At 34.3% G+C, this 18,109-nt stretch overlaps 1 protein-coding gene across 41 annotated transcripts in view; it reads right to left on the reverse strand.

Annotated features, from left to right (window-relative positions):
* Positions 1 to 18,109, reverse strand: part of NRXN1 (neurexin 1) — a 725,995-nt gene that overhangs the window by 495,976 nt on the left and 211,910 nt on the right. The window contains exon 1 of one of the 41 annotated variants that reach the window (XM_083831653.1): positions 6,351 to 6,467. The exons of the other annotated variants lie outside the window; for them this stretch is intronic. The gene's annotated coding sequence lies outside the window, so the exon portion shown is untranslated. Of the gene's footprint in view, positions 1 to 6,350; positions 6,468 to 18,109 lie in introns of those variants that run through there. 41 annotated transcript variants of the gene reach the window in all.

The following is an 18,109-nucleotide window of genomic DNA, read 5'->3' on the forward strand; positions in this document are numbered from 1 at the left end:
AATAAACCTGTATTAGTTTTGTAAGTATTTGCCCCGTCCCACACACATGGCACACCAGAGTAATTTTGACCAGGCATACTGAATCTCACGCATAGTCATTCCAGTCCAGTGCTCTGAGTGTTATTCTTCCTACAGTAATAGCTGACCATAGGCAATGGAATATGAACCCCCCCAAATCCCAGATTCTTAAGTGGGCAGACGCAGAATAATTCTCTATTTTGGCTCTTACATCTCTACAGCTTTCTCTCATTAAATGAGCTATAACTTGAGTAGTGACCCAATTCTGGTGTATCTTTTATTTTTAGAACAAAACCAAACAGGAGCAGCTCCCAACAAAGCTAAATCTTTTTCACAGCTTTCTTAAAACACTCTGTTCATTTCTGATACACTTAAGTTTAATTCAGTCTCTTTAGATTTCCCCATGCCTTGAATGTGCACAGATGAATGCAGAAAGATTAAACATTTTCTTACTGTGACCTACAACAATTTGCTGAAACATTAATTATTATGTTAATTCAAGCATTGGTCCCAATTGGTTTATTATATTGCAGAAGCTAATACAATCTACTCTGAAGTGAGATGTGGGCATTAGTTGCCTCTCTGTATTTTGTCTACAAATATTTAGACAAAGTAACTAAGGGATAGGCACTAAAACAAATATTCTTAAAGCTAATCTTAATTTTGGGGCATTATCTTCAAGTAGATATATAGCTCCTCAGAAAAAATACCGAAAAGACAGTTGCTTGTAGGAGCAAAAGATTGTGACTTGACCAAACGTCATCACCTCAAAGTCTAGCCTTTTGAAGCAAGACTGGTATTTATCTTTCTTCATTTTACTAGTCAGAACTCCATATTTTATGCAGACATACCACATAGGATGACATTTGAGAAACAATCCATTTTTCCCACTGCAATACATGACTGGGTATTGTCTATGTTGTATTAGGAATCAGAACAAAAACAGCTAACTCCAAAAGCAATACTGCATTTGCAATAAATATGGCTCATTATTAAAGACAAGAAATTTCCCAAGTCTTGATGATGTAAAGGACCAGCATTAAAAGAAACATCAGAAATTGAAAATTAAGGCTTGGTCTTTTTCCTAACACACAGTGCAATTGTTTCTGATCAGCTATGCAGTACATCAAATTGCTAGTCACACTTATCACTTATCTAGGGAAAAAAAAAGCCACCCTACTAAAATTTGTTATCATTTTTCTTTGCAAAGCAACACAACTATTCACCAAAATAAAACTCAAATTTTAGAGTTAGAAGAGAGAAAAAGCAACAAACCTCAACGGTATGAACTTGTCAGACCCTGGTAAAACCTGTCTAACTTTGCCGAGTACATAAACCTTTGCTTAAAGGATGGAATTGGAATTAGCTTATATAGTCTTACTTCTCTTTGGTTAATATATATGAGCATTTTCTATTAAAATATCAGAAAAGTACCTGTGTTGTAATTAGGAGCAACATGACTTCTATCAAGTGAAAATTAAAAAATAAATGTTTAGAATAATACAGGCAAGTAGGAATTAATGCAAGCTTTCAGGTTTTACACTGTCAAGTAAACCAGAGATTCTGTCCTATGCTCATTTTTGATTGTTCATATTAATTGCTTACTACCATACTGGCTTGATAACCATCGCAAAGACAGTTTCATAATTACCAGATATAAATCTTCGTTCTTAAGAGAAAAAAAAATATATATATATATATATATAAAGGAACTATTTTATCAATATTTACTGAAGTTGATACAAATAAATTGGGGTAAAAGCTTTCAAGCTGAGAAGGCTTTGAAGACTATGGATAGCTCAAATATATTTTTATATTATTTCTAAGCAATGTGGCCACAATATTTGTTTCCTGCATTACTTCTAACATTTCTCCAACAGCAAGGCCACCATTCAAAGGATACTTATAGATTTCTTTCTCTACTCAAAACTGTTGCTTGTGAATCTATCCAGGATAGAGGCAGCATATGCCTCACATGAGAACAGACTTATAAGTACAAACACTGGGACATTTTAAAACTTTAAGATCTGATCACACTACAAGGATCATCTTTCCAACTTACAGAACCTTTACAGTTTAATTTATGACATAAATGCAATGTAATTCCTATGTCCAAGTTTATAACCTGGGAAACATTTCCTAAGAAAGCATTTTAATTAAGTTGCTTCCTCCCTTCCCATTTCAGCAATTTTTTTTAGGTACTTAAATAGCAAAATCCAAAGCATTTTAAAATACAAGTTTATCTGGTGTAACTTCTTCAAAAAAAAAAAACATACAAACATTTTCTTCATAGAGCAAAAAAATTTTTGAAGCTTTCTCCACAGCTAGAGAGAGTTCAAAGTTGCCATGGTAACTGAACAAAAAGTCTCTAAGGACTTCCTACCACAGACCTTTACAAGGTGCAGGCTGTAAGAGGTAGTGAAAAACATTTTATTGATAATTTAAACATACAGAACTAGCAAGTTGTGTTGATTTTTATAGAGAAGTATTAATATTATACTTGGTTATTTTTGCAGTAAGGTGCACCATACAAAGGCTCACTAAGGTCTGTTACACCAAGTTATATAAACATGCAATACTATATTTTCCAGTATTCTGATACGAAACCTGTTATATTAAATTTTCTCAGTTAAATATTTTGTTGTGGTGGAAAAGATAATTTAATCAAAGTATCCATTACACTATAGATCAAAATACTCAACTGACTTTTTTCTTTTGAAGGTCTTAATGCAGCAAGTCAATAAAATAACCGGTACAGCATTAATTGTGTGAGAAAATACAGGACTGTCTTAAAGTTGCTGCATGTCTCCCAATATTTAGATTATAAAGATAGTAGATAATCAACCACAATTACTTGCTGATTAGAAACCAACACATACAATTTTGAAAAAAGAATGGTTCAAGTAAGACCATTTGTATAATACTTTTCAGTGTAAACTGTGTCTAGAATAGAGAGAGGAATGCAAAGTAAATTTTACTCAGTAAAACTACTGTTCAAAAATAATCATCTTGGCAATAACAAATAATAAATTTTGGATCATATATTCACAGAAAACTCAGTGGACTTCTTTGTCCCTTCTGAACTGTATTGTCTCAAATACATAAATACATATCTATAATTTGATCATGTAAGATGTACTAATGTATTAGTACATTTCTATTTTAGATACAATCTATTTCAAATAATTCAGTGTGACAGTGTTACTCACATACTTCTCAGAGACAGACCCCAAACTTTCATTAGCATTCCCAGGGGGTTGCCATCCTATCCAGGGAATTGTCAAATAAAGCATAATTAACATCTTAATGAACCAGATTTTAACCATTGCTCATAGTTGATACTGCATTATTCTACTCTATTCAGGTCAGCAGTTGAGCAATTCAACCTGCAGAAAGCAGGACAGAAAGGAATTTGTTCACACACCCCTAAGTTTACTGTCAAAAGTTACTAAGCCTTTAACCAACAAAGAAGGAATAAACTACCTTCCTCAGCCCTCTACTACACTACACGTACTTCTGTTTCTCTGTCTTTCTAATAACTGGATATATTTTGCTCATTCTTTTCCAAAAGTCTCAGCACAGGATGCCAAAGCTTGCAAAGCCATTCAGGAAATTTCAGTTATAAACAAGTAATTGGCTCAGAGAACAAAATCCCACACCGGCATGCTGTTATTGAGCCCTTCAAAAAAGCAAAATAATCACATACTCCTCTATGCTGTATCCTGTTAATCAATGCACTTCACATACAGGCCTTACAACTTTACTCCTTATATTAAGATATCTCTGCTAATTTGGGGTTGTATTTTAAAAGACACCTAGAATATTTTCTTAATCCCTTTAATAAAGTTGTGTAAAAATTAAAGCATATTCATTTTAGATTATATTTTATAAAATCCTTTATATTTTTTGTCCTAGTTTCAGGAATTTTAAGATTTGCATGGCAGTGGTGTCCAGCACTATAGAGACCACGACATGCAAGAACAACCACCTCAACTAAGTAAAATCCCTAAACGTATTTTTGAAACTTGCAATTAATCACCTTGTAGCATCTGTTTTAAGTATGTACACATCAATGCTGAATTTGTTTCTGGATTTATCTTCTTCCTGAGCAGAAAGATGTGAGTAATTAAGTGCTACGACATTTCAGCCATGGGATAGATGTAACACAAGCTCATGTACACCAACTTTTATGTCAATATTATGAAGATGTGACCTAGAAGATGTGTCCACCCTCTTGTTCCTCTTGTTAATGGAAGACCATTATTTTTGCATTCAACTAGGTTAATTATATTAGCATATGAAGGTACGGTATGGTAATTGATCAATCCTGAAATAAAATAGTTAACCTCTGTGGACTTGAATGTTTCTTTTTACATTATATTATATATATAGTTATTATCAGAGCAGATGGGAACATACTGAGGGGGGACGTTATATGCCACAGCACATCTTGTGGTTCTGTTCCCTTAATAAACCAGACTAGGGACCTATCTGGACCTCCTAGGAACTACATATTACAGTCAACAACCCCAGATTTATTTTCTTCTTACATGGTGTGAGGGAGGACAGGAGATCATGACTAAGTCTCACACAGCATGGAGTTAAGATATGAATGAGACACACAGCCAGATCCAGTTATTGTAAAAAGTCTTCAGATCTGAAAGTTTAGGCACCAATTCCAGGTCACGTGGAGCAAAATATTTTCTGATATTTCGTACTGTTCCTCCCCCCCCAAATACTCTGAGATATCCTACATGTAGCAGAAGCACTAAACTTAAGAGCTGAATTCAGACCTGGTAATTTATTCTCAGCACTTTGCATTTCACTTAGATTTGAAAATGACAAGCTGTTGGTCCAATTTTTGTCAACATGTTTTTAATTAGTTCTGAATTTATGACAATTAAAGCTCACAGTTGTTTTTAAAACGAAGTTACTGATTTTGCCTTAATTCATTTTCATTGCTCAGCACTGCGTGCATTTTAATTCACCATGGAAATATTCCATCATCTCTGCTTTCTGCAGGAAGGGCACTACAATCAGTGCTATCATCATTTTTTTCTGTGAAACGTATTGACTTGAAAATAGACTGAAAATATAACTCTGAGGAACACTAGCTATACTCCACATTTGACTGGCTCCATCTGTGTCTCAGCTGACTCAAAGACCCCAATGTGTTCCAGGTTTTCTCAAAAAAAAAAAAAGTGAAACATTGTGCCATAACACAGATTTTCTATTACTTATATCTGCAGCTGCAGTTTCACTTTTAGACAAATTATGTCTATTATTCATTTTTTAGAGCCATACACAACAAAAATTTACAAACCGTAATTCACTTAAAAGATGAGAATCTACTCAACAACAGATTGGCACTTATCAAACTTTTGGGGGGACAGGAAATGTTGAAGTGGGATTGTCATTCTTATGAAGAAATAGTTCTGGGAAATTCTTAGAACCTTAATAATAAATGGAAAAATTATCTATATTAGAAAAAAACCTTGTTCAACCTCATATGGCTCAAACACATTTCTAACTTCTCCCTTGCATTCATTTTCCAGCAAGAAAGTCATTTTCTCTTCACAGGTCCTCTGTGAATTTTTATTGTTCACGCACCATTTCTTCCACAAATGGCTGTAGACTGATCTACACTGTTATGAGTGTCTGTAGACTACATGTCTTAATCTGAAATTGCAGCAAGATTTTCCTCCATTAGTGTGCTTTCAAAAAAAGTCTAACTGATGAAATTAATAATAGAGAAAGTATATTAACAGAGTATATTAATGACAACCTCTTTTCTACTTAAACTAATGTGTCTACTCAATAAAATAAATAAATAAATAGGTCCCAAGACCATTTCTTTTTTTTTTTTGTAACAGTTCTAATCTCAGTTTGGTTGTCTGAGGGTTTCCCTCCTGCCTTTAGCCTGTTAATATTTTTTCTCTTTTAAAATAAACTTAGTATTTATACTAAGTAGTTTTACTTGCAGCAGTAAAACAATAATTGAACAGTACTCTTAAAAGAATTCAGATATTATAATTAGAAAAAAAAGAAAAAACCCACATTTTGATGATAGGTTATTGCTTTTCTAGTTTAACTATTTGTTGTGGTTTAACCCGGCAGGCTGCTAAGTATCACACAGCCATTCGCTTGCTCCTCCTGCATTTTGACTGGGATGGGAGGATGGGTGAGAGGGTCAGAAGGAAAAAAAAAAGTAAGAACTCATGGACTGAGATAAAGAGAGTTTAACAGGGAAAACAGAAACAGAACGGAAAATAATAATAATGATAATAACAATAAGGATAATTTTTTAAAATATAAAACAAGTGATACATTACGTCATTGCTCACCACCTGCCAACCAATGCCCAGACAGCAGTCCCTCCAGACAGCCAGCCCTCCCAGTTTTTGTTGTCTCACAGGATTCCGTATGGTATGGAATATCCCTTTGGCCACTTTGGGCCAGCTGTCCTGGTTCTTTCCCCTCCCAGCTTCTTAGGTACCCCCAGCCTCCTTACAAGCAGGGCAGCACGAGAAGCAGAAAAGTCCTTGGCTTTGTGTAAGCACTGGTCTGCAACAACTAAAACATCAATGTTATCAGCATTATTTTTCTCCTAAATACAAAACACGGCACATACCAGCCACTATGAAGAAAATTAACTCTATCCCAGCTGAAACCAGGACACTACTAAAATAAAAATATCTGTGATCTAACAGCCAATTAAAATGACAAAAGAGAAATCTGAATGACTTCCCCAGAGCCCAACCATATCTCCATGCTTTAAAAAACATTACCTTAAGTGAATACCTAACAAACTATGGTAAAAATCCAAATAGATACTAATTTAACAGTAACATCTGTTGCTTACTTTTCACAATGCATGCTCAAGTTAGATATAAGTTGTTATTTTTTGACAAGTAGATTCAATGTTATTGTTCCTTACCTACTAGTTAAAGGTTAACTACTGCTAAGAAGACTACATTTCTCAGTTACTGTATGCACTCTACCTACACTAAAATCACAGAAATCAAGAAACTTTTTCACAAGTTTGTTAACCACTTATATGTAAATGTTTGTTTGCTTTTTAATTCACCCTATTGTGCTGCTGTTCAGAGAAACAGTAGTTCCTGATCACTTATCAAAGACAACTGTTAAGTGAGCAAAGCAATGGCTAAGGTACTCCATATGGAGAAGCTGTTGTCCCAAGAGCACGGCAGTGTTTTGTTCATGCCTGTCCTGTAATCAGTGCAGTCAAGTCAGAGTAATGTGCTGGAATTCTGTTTTTCTCTTCCATGCCTTCCATCAGAGCCAGGCTCTGTAATGTGTTTGAAATGTGGATTACTTGTTCAAAGGAGGAGGCCAAGTGGAAGCTAAATAACCCTGACCTTACTAAGTCTGAAAAAAACAAACAAACAAACAACAAAATGACACCACAAAACCAACCACTACTCAGGAGGGGGAAGAAAAAAAAAAGGAAAGAAAAGGATTCATAACTGGAACAGGATCTTTAATCCTCTTCAGCTGCACATTCAGTGGTCTCATAAAAAACAAAAGTTGGTAAATATATATATTTTTTTCTAAAATACATTGGGAAGGTTGCAAGATTTGGAAAGCAGTCACTAAGAAAACCATAACTGATGCAGGAAAACCTGGTAAACAGTGATCAGGACAAAGAATGAGCAGGACGTGCTTCCACATTGAATCTATACATATGGTTTTCAGCTTCATATTCTTCTTTTATTGACTCACCTCTGAATCACAAGCTTTCTTGCATAGGTTTGGTGAATGTGAATGTAATTTAAAAACAATAAATGCACTTCCCAGTCAAAAGGTTATCATCTTAGCTCACCACCTGGACCACAGGCTCTTTTTGTAATACAGCTTCAAAAAGCAGCTGTTTGCTGCTACTGTTGAGTTCCTTGTTGTCTAAATATTCACATTGCTCGAGAGAGGTTACCATTTCTGACCTGCCCATTAAACAGCTGGCAGTACCCCATTTATTTACTCCATTGTTGATCCTTCTCTCTAGGAGGGGCTTGACATAAACAATTCCTTCAAAATTTCTTCAAATAATTCTCCTTTGCAGTAATGCACAAACAATAAAAATTGTTCATAACAAAGAATATGCTCCATGCATATTATCATAAGGTGGTAAGTTTACAAGGTGCTGTGTCACAGGATACTGCAATATCAGTCTTTGCTTTCCAGCTTGAATAGAATTGTTAGGCCTATTATGTACCAGTGTAATGCCAGAATGTTTTGTGATAATGAAGTCACAAAACTTGAGGGCAAAATTAATCTGAATTCAGGCTTCTTCAGCTTATGTTAGAATAAGACATTACTGTGGCATGGATAGCATTTAATACCACTTTTACTCTGTATCAAACCAGAGTTAAAAAATTTAAAGGAGGCACTAACAAGCATGAAACACATTATCGTCCTTGTTACTGGGAGGTAACACTACTGCACTGCTATAGGCTGGCAGGAGTTGTCACTTCCACTTGCCATTGCTTCCAGTTACTCTGGTCTGATGAGACATGGTGCAAGATCACTTGTCACATCTCCTGAATTGCAATACTAATGCAAGTGATTTATTTAATGCAGAAATAGTTTCATAGGGAAATTTGTATATATGAGAATTTATTTTCTTGAAGGGTAAGGAGGAGGAGCAGACCAGACACATGTCTGATGCTGGCAGGTTTTTCTTAAACAACATGATACTGGGATGGTTTAGTTTGGATTCTCTACCTGATGCTCTCTTATTTGTTAAGTTCCACTTTGGTAATTGTATTACTCAAGCTGGTTGCTTGTATTTGTTTAGGTGTTTGAATTAGGGAAACATTTTGGAAACTGCAGGGAAATCAGGGAAACTTTACTTATAGTTGTGTTACAACTATGCTACAACTAAAGTTTTGCATTTTTTAATTGACATGTTGAAGAATTTTACATAATTTTTGAAATGTAAAAAAAAAAGATTTTTTCTTAAAATACTCTCTATAAAGTTAAGTGTAACAGCCATTTTTTAATAATGTAAAAATTTTGCATTCTTCTAGAATCTGGTAAAAGTGCAGGTAGTTCAGTTGACCAGTATCCTGATGGTCAGCTTAGCTGAATTCTACCACATCAACGTTTCCATCTTTCATATGCAGTGGCAAACTTGGTTTATTGTGGTTGCTGTAAAGAGTTCTCCTGCTAAAACTGAAATCCACTTTTCCAGATCAAATTAAAGAACTACCTAGTTGTCATTTTATTAGATGTGATTCACCACCTTTGAAAGAACTACATACATTTCACCAGCAGAAAACACAGCTTTAAACATTGTCTTACAATGCAACAGCATTACTTGATCTAAAAGACAATGTTGTAAGATGTCTGAGATATATTAGCTCAAAACGCTTTAGATGACCAGAGATTAACTGGCTAACAATGCCATGATGAATGTTGTGACAATTTTGTGAGCTGTGACTTTGGCCTAAATCCTCAGTGTATTTGTCTGGCTTTAGCAGAACCATACTGGAAACTACAAAGGGATCTGGAAAGTTTTAAATACTTATGGATGTTTTAGCTATCTAAAGGTGATTCAGGCTAAGAGATTTGACCTGAAGAACCACTGATTAAAAAATAAAAAGTGTTAAGTGCAAAGATACTAATGCATGCAAACTTCCCATTTAACCTACTGACATCAGAAACATTTTCTCTTTCATCTCATACTTACACACCCTGTACGGTAAATGCTGTGCTGGCTCATGAATTTGCGTTTGCAGATTTCTTGCACATGAAAGCTTCTTTACAAGAATATTTTTTATTCCTTGTCATCACCAACATTCTTCCTACATGCATGTTATAATCACATAATACATAGTCTCTAGAATTAACCATGGAAGAAAATTAACTCTTTGAAAGTGGAATGTGCTGTGAATCTCTGAAATCATGGCACACCTAACAAACATGCCAACAGCATCATGTTATCTTTAACAGAACAATGGATTTGCATTCTCCATGTGATAGTGCCAAGTTATCTTTGATACTTCACTCATTCATCTAATTATTCTTCAGACAAGCTCTTGCTTGCTTTAAGATATTCCAATTAACACTTAGCAGCTCCTAAACGATACCTGTGAACAGTATGCACGAGCTGCAAGTTCTCTAGAGAAATAGCCAAGAACCTGATCTCTTCTGCTTTCAGATTTTACTGCAAAATGTGGAACGATATTATTGCTAGTATCAGATTGATGCACTATCTGTAACATGAGAATATGCTGAAATTACATTGAGATTTTAGAATGGCTGAGAATGGACTGACAGTAACACACCACTATTGTGGTACCTATTGTAGTAGATACATTCAAAGTTTGATCATTGGAATGGTAAAGTATTAGCATATATAAGAGACAAATATTTCATTTGCTTAAAATACATATACGATTATTCAGCAACGTGAATCCAGTTAGCACAATAAAACAATATTCTTTGTGAAATATTTGCTATGGAACAAATATTTTAGCACTCACGGTCCCAATGTTTTTATGGATTTTTGGGACTGGTGTCTGAAGCTGTGCAAACTATTTTGCTGTTTGCCACAAGTTACTTACTTTTGCTTTTATTTAAAAGCCACTTGAATATAAATAAAAAAATAATAAAAATGACAACAACAACATTCTCCGAAGGTTATACATTCACTTTCAATATCCTACATTTCTGAGGGCACACATGGTACCCAAGAAACATTCACCATCCCCATCTACTGTGATTAACTTTTGCAAAACTAAAGTCAAGTTAGTACTTTGGCTTCGGTTTCTTGTCCATGAACTATTTCATTTACGATTTTAAACAGCCTTTGATTCACTGAGTAAACTCTGCATTATAATTAATAGCCGCTAATGATGCACAACTGTGCACATTCTATATCCCCATATCCCCAGTGATATTAAATACTTCAGTCACCGGATTTGAAAAGCAACTTTTTTTTTTTTTTTTTTGGTAATTGAACCTCAGCTCAACAGACAGGAATGGTGATTACTCAACATTGTTTATCTTTGGGAACTTCACAGAACAAGAGCAATTCTTACAGTTGTAAGAATTTCAGACAATCCGACAAGTTCAGACACTCAATCTGACTTCCTTCTTTCCTAGAAAGTTTAAGCATATTTGCTCAATTTCTACCCCACTTGGTGTGAAGATGGAAGTCTGAGGGTTCAGTAAATTCTAAATACTTAAAAATCTTTCACCCAGTTGAAACAGATGAGTGGAAGCTGAAAGAACACTTAAATGGTCAAGAATAAAGTATCTTGGTATCTCAGTGTTTGAGTGGAAGGAGAGAAGATATTAATTTATTTATTAGACTGGACTTAAATAAAACAGCAATTAAAATGTTAACACTGTCTAGGTTTTACATAGGAATATAAAACTTGCTGTTGTAAGCAAGTGTTGAAAAAATGATCGCCACAGCTGTGCTGCAGTTCTCACTCCCCAGAAAATAAAGCTTTGCTCCCCAGATGATTCCTTTAAATTTTCAGTGATCCTTGCCATACAGATAAATTCATATAAAGCAGTCTTCATAGTAAAGAGGAATTTATACTGATTACTGTAGCTGTAAGAACAGATCCTAAAAATCTCTGTAATACTGTGATACAAAGTGGCAGCTAAAGATCCTAGCTTGTTCATGAAGACACACATAGTGCCCTAGCTTTTTTCCAGCACTGACATTTAATATTGTATTTATGTAAGATAACTGTAGTACCCTTACCTCCAGTCACTCTTCTAGTCTTAATAACAGTAATGATTTACTGTTTGTGCTGCTCACGTTCCAGTCACATTACAACGTGTAGCACAGGAACCAGCTGTAGGGGTTCAGCCCAAGGGTCTGTCTTTCCTGAGATCTAACTGAGGCTTTCCCAGACATCCCAGGAAGATAACAGGGCACATAGTGGATACTTCTGTGTTTGTATTCTCACAGCCTTCCAAATAATTTAAGTACAGGGAATTTTTAAGTTTATGGCCTTTTAGGCTCTCTCAGTTGAAATGTAGTTGCATGAGCAACTACAGTTGTTCCAAAATCTCCTGAAGTTTACACAGCTCCCTGCATCAACAAAGCCCTTCAGCAAGGAGCTCTACAAAACTGCTGACACATGAAGAACTAGCTCTTTTTGTTTGTCCTGAAGCACCAATTCAACACGTGTTGTTGTTTTGTTTTGTATTGGAAGAGAGTGAACAGATAATCCTAATTAACCCTCTACATACAATTCATGATTTTGTATCATTGCATTCCTTCTTCCCTAGTCATCACCTTTTCAAGCCTGAGAACCATCCTTTACATCTCACATGGAAGCCAAAAAAAGTTATCCTTTTTAAAATTAATGGAAGTGGCCTCACTACAAGTAAGTAACAATAACAGGAAAAGGTTATTTACTGTGTCAAAACTGATCTACATAATCACAGCATATATACAGCTTTGTCTAAGACTCCCAAGTAACTTTTACAAGGAAAAAAAAAATCTGGGAAAGCCCACCAATTTCCAGGGGGAAAACAGAAATAGTTTTTCAAAAATGTAAAATTTTAATTGTTTCAAATTATAATTAAAAGTATTTGAAATTGTCTGAAAAATTGTTGAAGAAATGCACTATACTCTGGTTTCTAGGTTGTGGATTTTTTTTTCCCCATTACATTTCAAGATTTTCAGCTACATCAGGAATAAAACAGTAGGGAAGAGCTTCTCCAGTCTGTGTTCCCTTCGGTCCTTCCAAAGAGGAATACAGTAGAGTAATAATCCTTGACTTCAAGAATAATCCTGGTCATCACAACTCTATATAGCTACCCTCACTACATATTTTATTTGAAGTAAACAGAAAATAGGCCTGTACCACTAGTAATTCAACAGCAGAAGCAAAAAAAAAAAAAAAAAGAAAAAATCTGAAAAGCAAACCTAAACAGTGCATAAATGGTTTGTTGAAGAAAGTTCCTGAACACTGACTTTAAGAAGGCACAAGAGAGATTAATTTAATCCACTCTCCCTAGTAGTGCACTGTTATGTTACAGGTGTGCCCTAGAAATGGGATATTTTGCTGAGGTTATAAAAATAAATAAATAAATAAACCACAGATCTTTTACCTCCAATGTGCGACTGTAATCAGAAAGTGATTTTGTCTTAATGTTTGCAAAACTTAGCTTTTTTATTTAGTGAATTATCTTCAGCAACAGTTCCATGCAGACCTGAAAATACCTTCCCATTACAAACTTATTCAAGAATAAAATTTCTGTGAAATAAAGTAGTTGAATACTGATGACATAATTGATCTCCAACTTGAAATCACCTGAATACACTAGACCCCAAAAGGTTCAAACTTAACAAAAATAAAGCAAGGCTAGGAAAAACACATTTCTCTTTCTAAAGAGAATGTCTCCTGAGGATGACAACATAAGGTTCACAGTTATTGCCTTTAAGAGGTGTTATGAAGTTAAACTACAATATAATTATTGATTTTAATTTTAAATTTTTAAGTTAAAAATATGAAGAATCAGAGAAGTTCCCCCCAGTAATATTTTGTAATAAGAAAATGCTTGGTGAAGTGTTCAGTATATGAACTTACACTCACAACCAGCACTAATTTAATATTTATTCAACACCCACATTTGCAAGCAAGAACTTTGTGTCTCCATGATGCTTTACTACTTTCATATAACTGAAGTATTTGCTTTATTACTTTTATATAACTGAAGTATTTAAGATTAACCATTACCAAAATCATATCCTCTCATTTAATATTAAATAACCACTACAAAAACTTGTAAGCTTCTCAGAAAAAAATAAAAAATAAAAAAGGACAAGTTGGCTTGCTGCCCACTACAGTTTCACAGCTACTTTGTATTTCAAAACATGGGCCATCATGGTTTCGTATTTTTTTCTGAACAAGTATTAAAACACCGTAAAAAGAGACCTAAAAGATTCCAAAGGGAAACAAACAAACAAAACAGGTTTTCTGGAGCACTGTATTGGGTGGGTTTTGTGTGTACATGTGGTTATTTATTTCCTTGCTTAAATCCTCAGAAGACTTTAAGATTGCATATTAAATAATGTTCTAATAAAGAAACAAACATTGCCATCTTTTGCTTCTTTGTGGCTCTTCTCTTGATGGTTACACTGATATCGAAAACTCGGGACTTCATATATAATCCCCCACACAGTCAAAAAACATCTGGAAATCCATTACTGTATGCAATGGATTAATGCACACATTTCTCATTTAATACATTTAAAGGGACTTAACATCATCCAGTTTGACCAAATATGTTACAGATGTTGCCAGCATTGCTAAGTATGCTGTCTATTTGAGGTGTCCTGGAAAACAAAAACAGCTAAGTAGTACCACGGCTTCACATACAGTTTATTTTAAACATGATGTCGATGATTCCACCAAGTGCAAGAGCTGAGTAGCAACACAGTAGTGAGTACAAACTCACTGAGTATAAACACAGCAGTACCATATTGAGCGGGACAACATGCTGCACAAACTTGAGATGATTTGGAAAGAGTTTTTGTAAAAGCTTTTGTAACCAACCTGGTAAAAACAGACCTGACCACTCAATCTTCACAAAGCCGAAGAAGGATATATTGCAGAATCCCATAATTCTCAACACCACATTCAGGAATTTTCAAATAAAGTCTATTGGCAAAATATATGGACTGTCAAATCAGAGGTACATCTTTTGCCTAGCTCTTATCTCCCCTTTGAATTTTTCAACAGAAACGATATTTTACTCTGCATAGGAGAAAAGCTTTGTAGAGGAACCTACTTAGAACTTATTTGTTGGTTAAACATTGTAGAAATAATTGTCTTGTCGCTTAATACCTTTGTTACAAGAAAATATACTGAACACAGACCACAAAGTATACATCAGCTGATAATACACACTGAACTACTTCTGCACATATCAAATTTTTTAGCCTCTTATTTTTCACCTGTGGCTAAAGAAATAAATATAACTAATAGCCTAAATTCAGCACAGATAACAATAAAAATTATGACAGAAACGATTTCTAGCTTTCATAGTTTATACAAGTATGAGTAGAGGAAAAAATAAAAGTTAAAAACGTAACAAAAAATTTATCGAATATCCCAATGTTACCAAATGCATCTTTTCCTTATGTTCTCAGTGACTCATCTTAAAATACCTAGAGAATTTGATGCCCTCAGAACTCATAGCAAAGGCTATCATCTTAACTGATCAAACATAGCCTTCACACTGGGCAAAATCATCCAAGTCACCTTACCTGCTTTTGCTACAATGACTAGACACACACAATGAATGAAACACGCAACCTCTGAGTAACTGGTATCCCAACTATCATCTCTAAGCAATATGAAGTATATTGTTCTAAGTTCTAATTCAAACATTCAAAACAGCTAAAAGATAGATAAAATATACAGTTATTTTGCTGACTACACAAAGCGTATAGAATAGTTCAGTTATTTTAAGGCAGAAGCAATTCTTAAGGAATACACTATGAAATGCATTATTCCCATGAACTATCTGCACAACAGCGAGGTAGAAGAGGTGAGATGTATTTAACATTATGATTAAACCATGATGTTATTTCAATACCTTCATTTCCCAAATAAACCAAGTTCATTAGGGAACATATTAACTGATAGACAACAGCTATTTTCTTGTCTTCTTAATTCAAACTTAAAATAGCAATATTAAGCTAAACATACTAAATATTAAAAATACTAACTTTATGTTGGCAGCCAAATCAATATTAACTTCAGTCACGTGAACCTGAGGGACTCTCCCTGTTCACAACTATATGAAATCAATAGATGAATTTTTACACATATTCTGTCTACTCTCAGAGAGACATTGGAATGATCTTCATTATAATAAATTTCCAGGCTTCGACAGTTTTTCATTTTTATTTAATGTAGTCATTGATCTGCTTCTCATTTCACAATCTTGCGTCGTTTGCTGTAATGCTAGTAAAAAGTATTTTTGAATATTTAGTATTTATGTGTATTTAGTATTTATGAGTATTTAGTATTTATTTATATATATATATATACACATATATAATACGAATATAACAAGATACTAAATTGGGGCATTTTGGAATCTAAAAACAATTACAGAAATATTTGGAAATACTTCATAAAATTTCCAGCTGCCAGTGGTTCTAGGCCCTCAGAATCTTTTATTTCCCTGTTAACTTAGAACAGATTCAAAATAAAATCTTACAATCTTAAAATTAATTATAATATAGGAAAAAAAAAAACACAACGTAATTTCTACTTAATAGATCTTCTTCATGTCTGACTACCATCAGTATTGTCCTTTTACCTAATTGTTTCCTTAATTCTTTTGCTGGTTTTGCTTTGTTACACACTGTATTGTATTATAGTACTTCATTAATAGCAGTTTTATTGCTTCAAGGTCAAAATGCAAAATGTTGTCTCTAAGAAGCTGCTCTGGAGACTTTTTTTTTTTTAATATAATGCAACTACTTCATTTTTCTTCTCAATTCCCAAGCATATTTAAAATTCTAATCAGACTGTGAAAAGCCACATCTTAATAGAATTTAGCACATGGAATAAAATTCACTCATCTAACATTATTTTGTTCTTGTTTATTTTATGGACCCTCCACAGAAATTTAACTTTGCAACCTTAGATTTGTAAGTAATAACAATGAAAGATAAGAAAATAGAGAAGGATTTATATTTTACAATGTAACTGTTCAGTGATTTAATTGAACTACTTCCAACAGCTTGCTCCCATGTCACACAGCTTGCATCATGCTTTACAGTAACACAACCCCCCAGAAGCTTTCTAGACAACTTTCTTACCCTGAAGTCAGTATCACAGTCTTCCACTATGAAAACCTGGTACAACTGTCATTATTAATATTTAGGGCAGACAGAATATTGATTGAGTTGGGCTGTCACTCTAACAAATCTAAAGAAAATATGGAAAAAAGTCTGTTCTCTAAAATCCATGACATTATTTCCATTAGCTTCAAAAGAATCAAGATATCTTTTCTGTGAATCACACTCCAACATTTTTCATACTTTCCTTTCATAAAACTGACATTCAAGCATCACTTTTAGAATATCATAGTAAGTGCCAGGCAACCTGCCACGCACCCAGGTCCCCTTCAGAACCATACCACCCCAAGTACAGTCTACTTATTTGCAAGAGCAGTTTAACATCACGGTTCAGAAATGATCTTGAATTTATGTCTACTGTTCACTTAAAGGATCTTGATAACATGCTCAAAAAAAAAAAAAACACCACTGAGTATGTTTTTGGGGAGGTGGTGGGGATAAGGGATAGTGACATGAAATATTGTGGTGCAAATACGTATTTCTCATTGTCTCATTCAGAATAACCAGATAAGAGCATGGCTAATCATGCCACGTGGGAGGCTGTTTTTGCATTTTGAGCAACATAATAAGTTCTTCAAATAAAAATTAATCTCCCTACCTATACAAATACGCATCCATCAAACTATATATCTGAAGTGAATTCAAAGACATGAATGTAAAACCCAACACTGATATCATTTAATTTTGTGACACTTCCTTAATAACCATTTTCATTCCCATTCCTCCAGCATACACACTGTTATGTTTTTTCTTCTTCCCTTTATTTTTTTTTTTTTTTTTTATCTTCACAAAGCACATAACCCATATGATACACATATTCTGCCAGCATGGAAATGTAGTGAAACTACAACTGTTTTCAGTGACTGAAGATTTGTCTGCAAAAATCTGAGCAGTCAGGTACATTAGTATCATAAGAAGAACTTTTCTATTTCCTTTTTAAGAATACAGCACGTGAGAAGACGGGACAGACAGAATCTCTCTTAATCTTCCTTAAAATTGCAAGTGGCATGTTAAGAACAAATGCAGAACATATCATCGCAGATGCCTGCCTCTCATTCAGCAAAAGAAAAAAAAAGATAAAAACACTTTCAAGCAGCAATATGACATTGTTACCCTGGTAATTCCACCTGCATAAGTGAATTGGTAAGCAAGCTTCAAAAATTACGTAGGATTTAGTGTTTGTAAAAGCATAAATAACAGGTCAGCTTCTATATAATAAAG

The sequence above is a fragment of the Anser anser genome (assembly GCF_964211835.1).
Source record: "Anser anser genome assembly, chromosome: 3".
In the NCBI taxonomy this organism is placed as follows: domain Eukaryota; kingdom Metazoa; phylum Chordata; class Aves; order Anseriformes; family Anatidae; genus Anser; species Anser anser.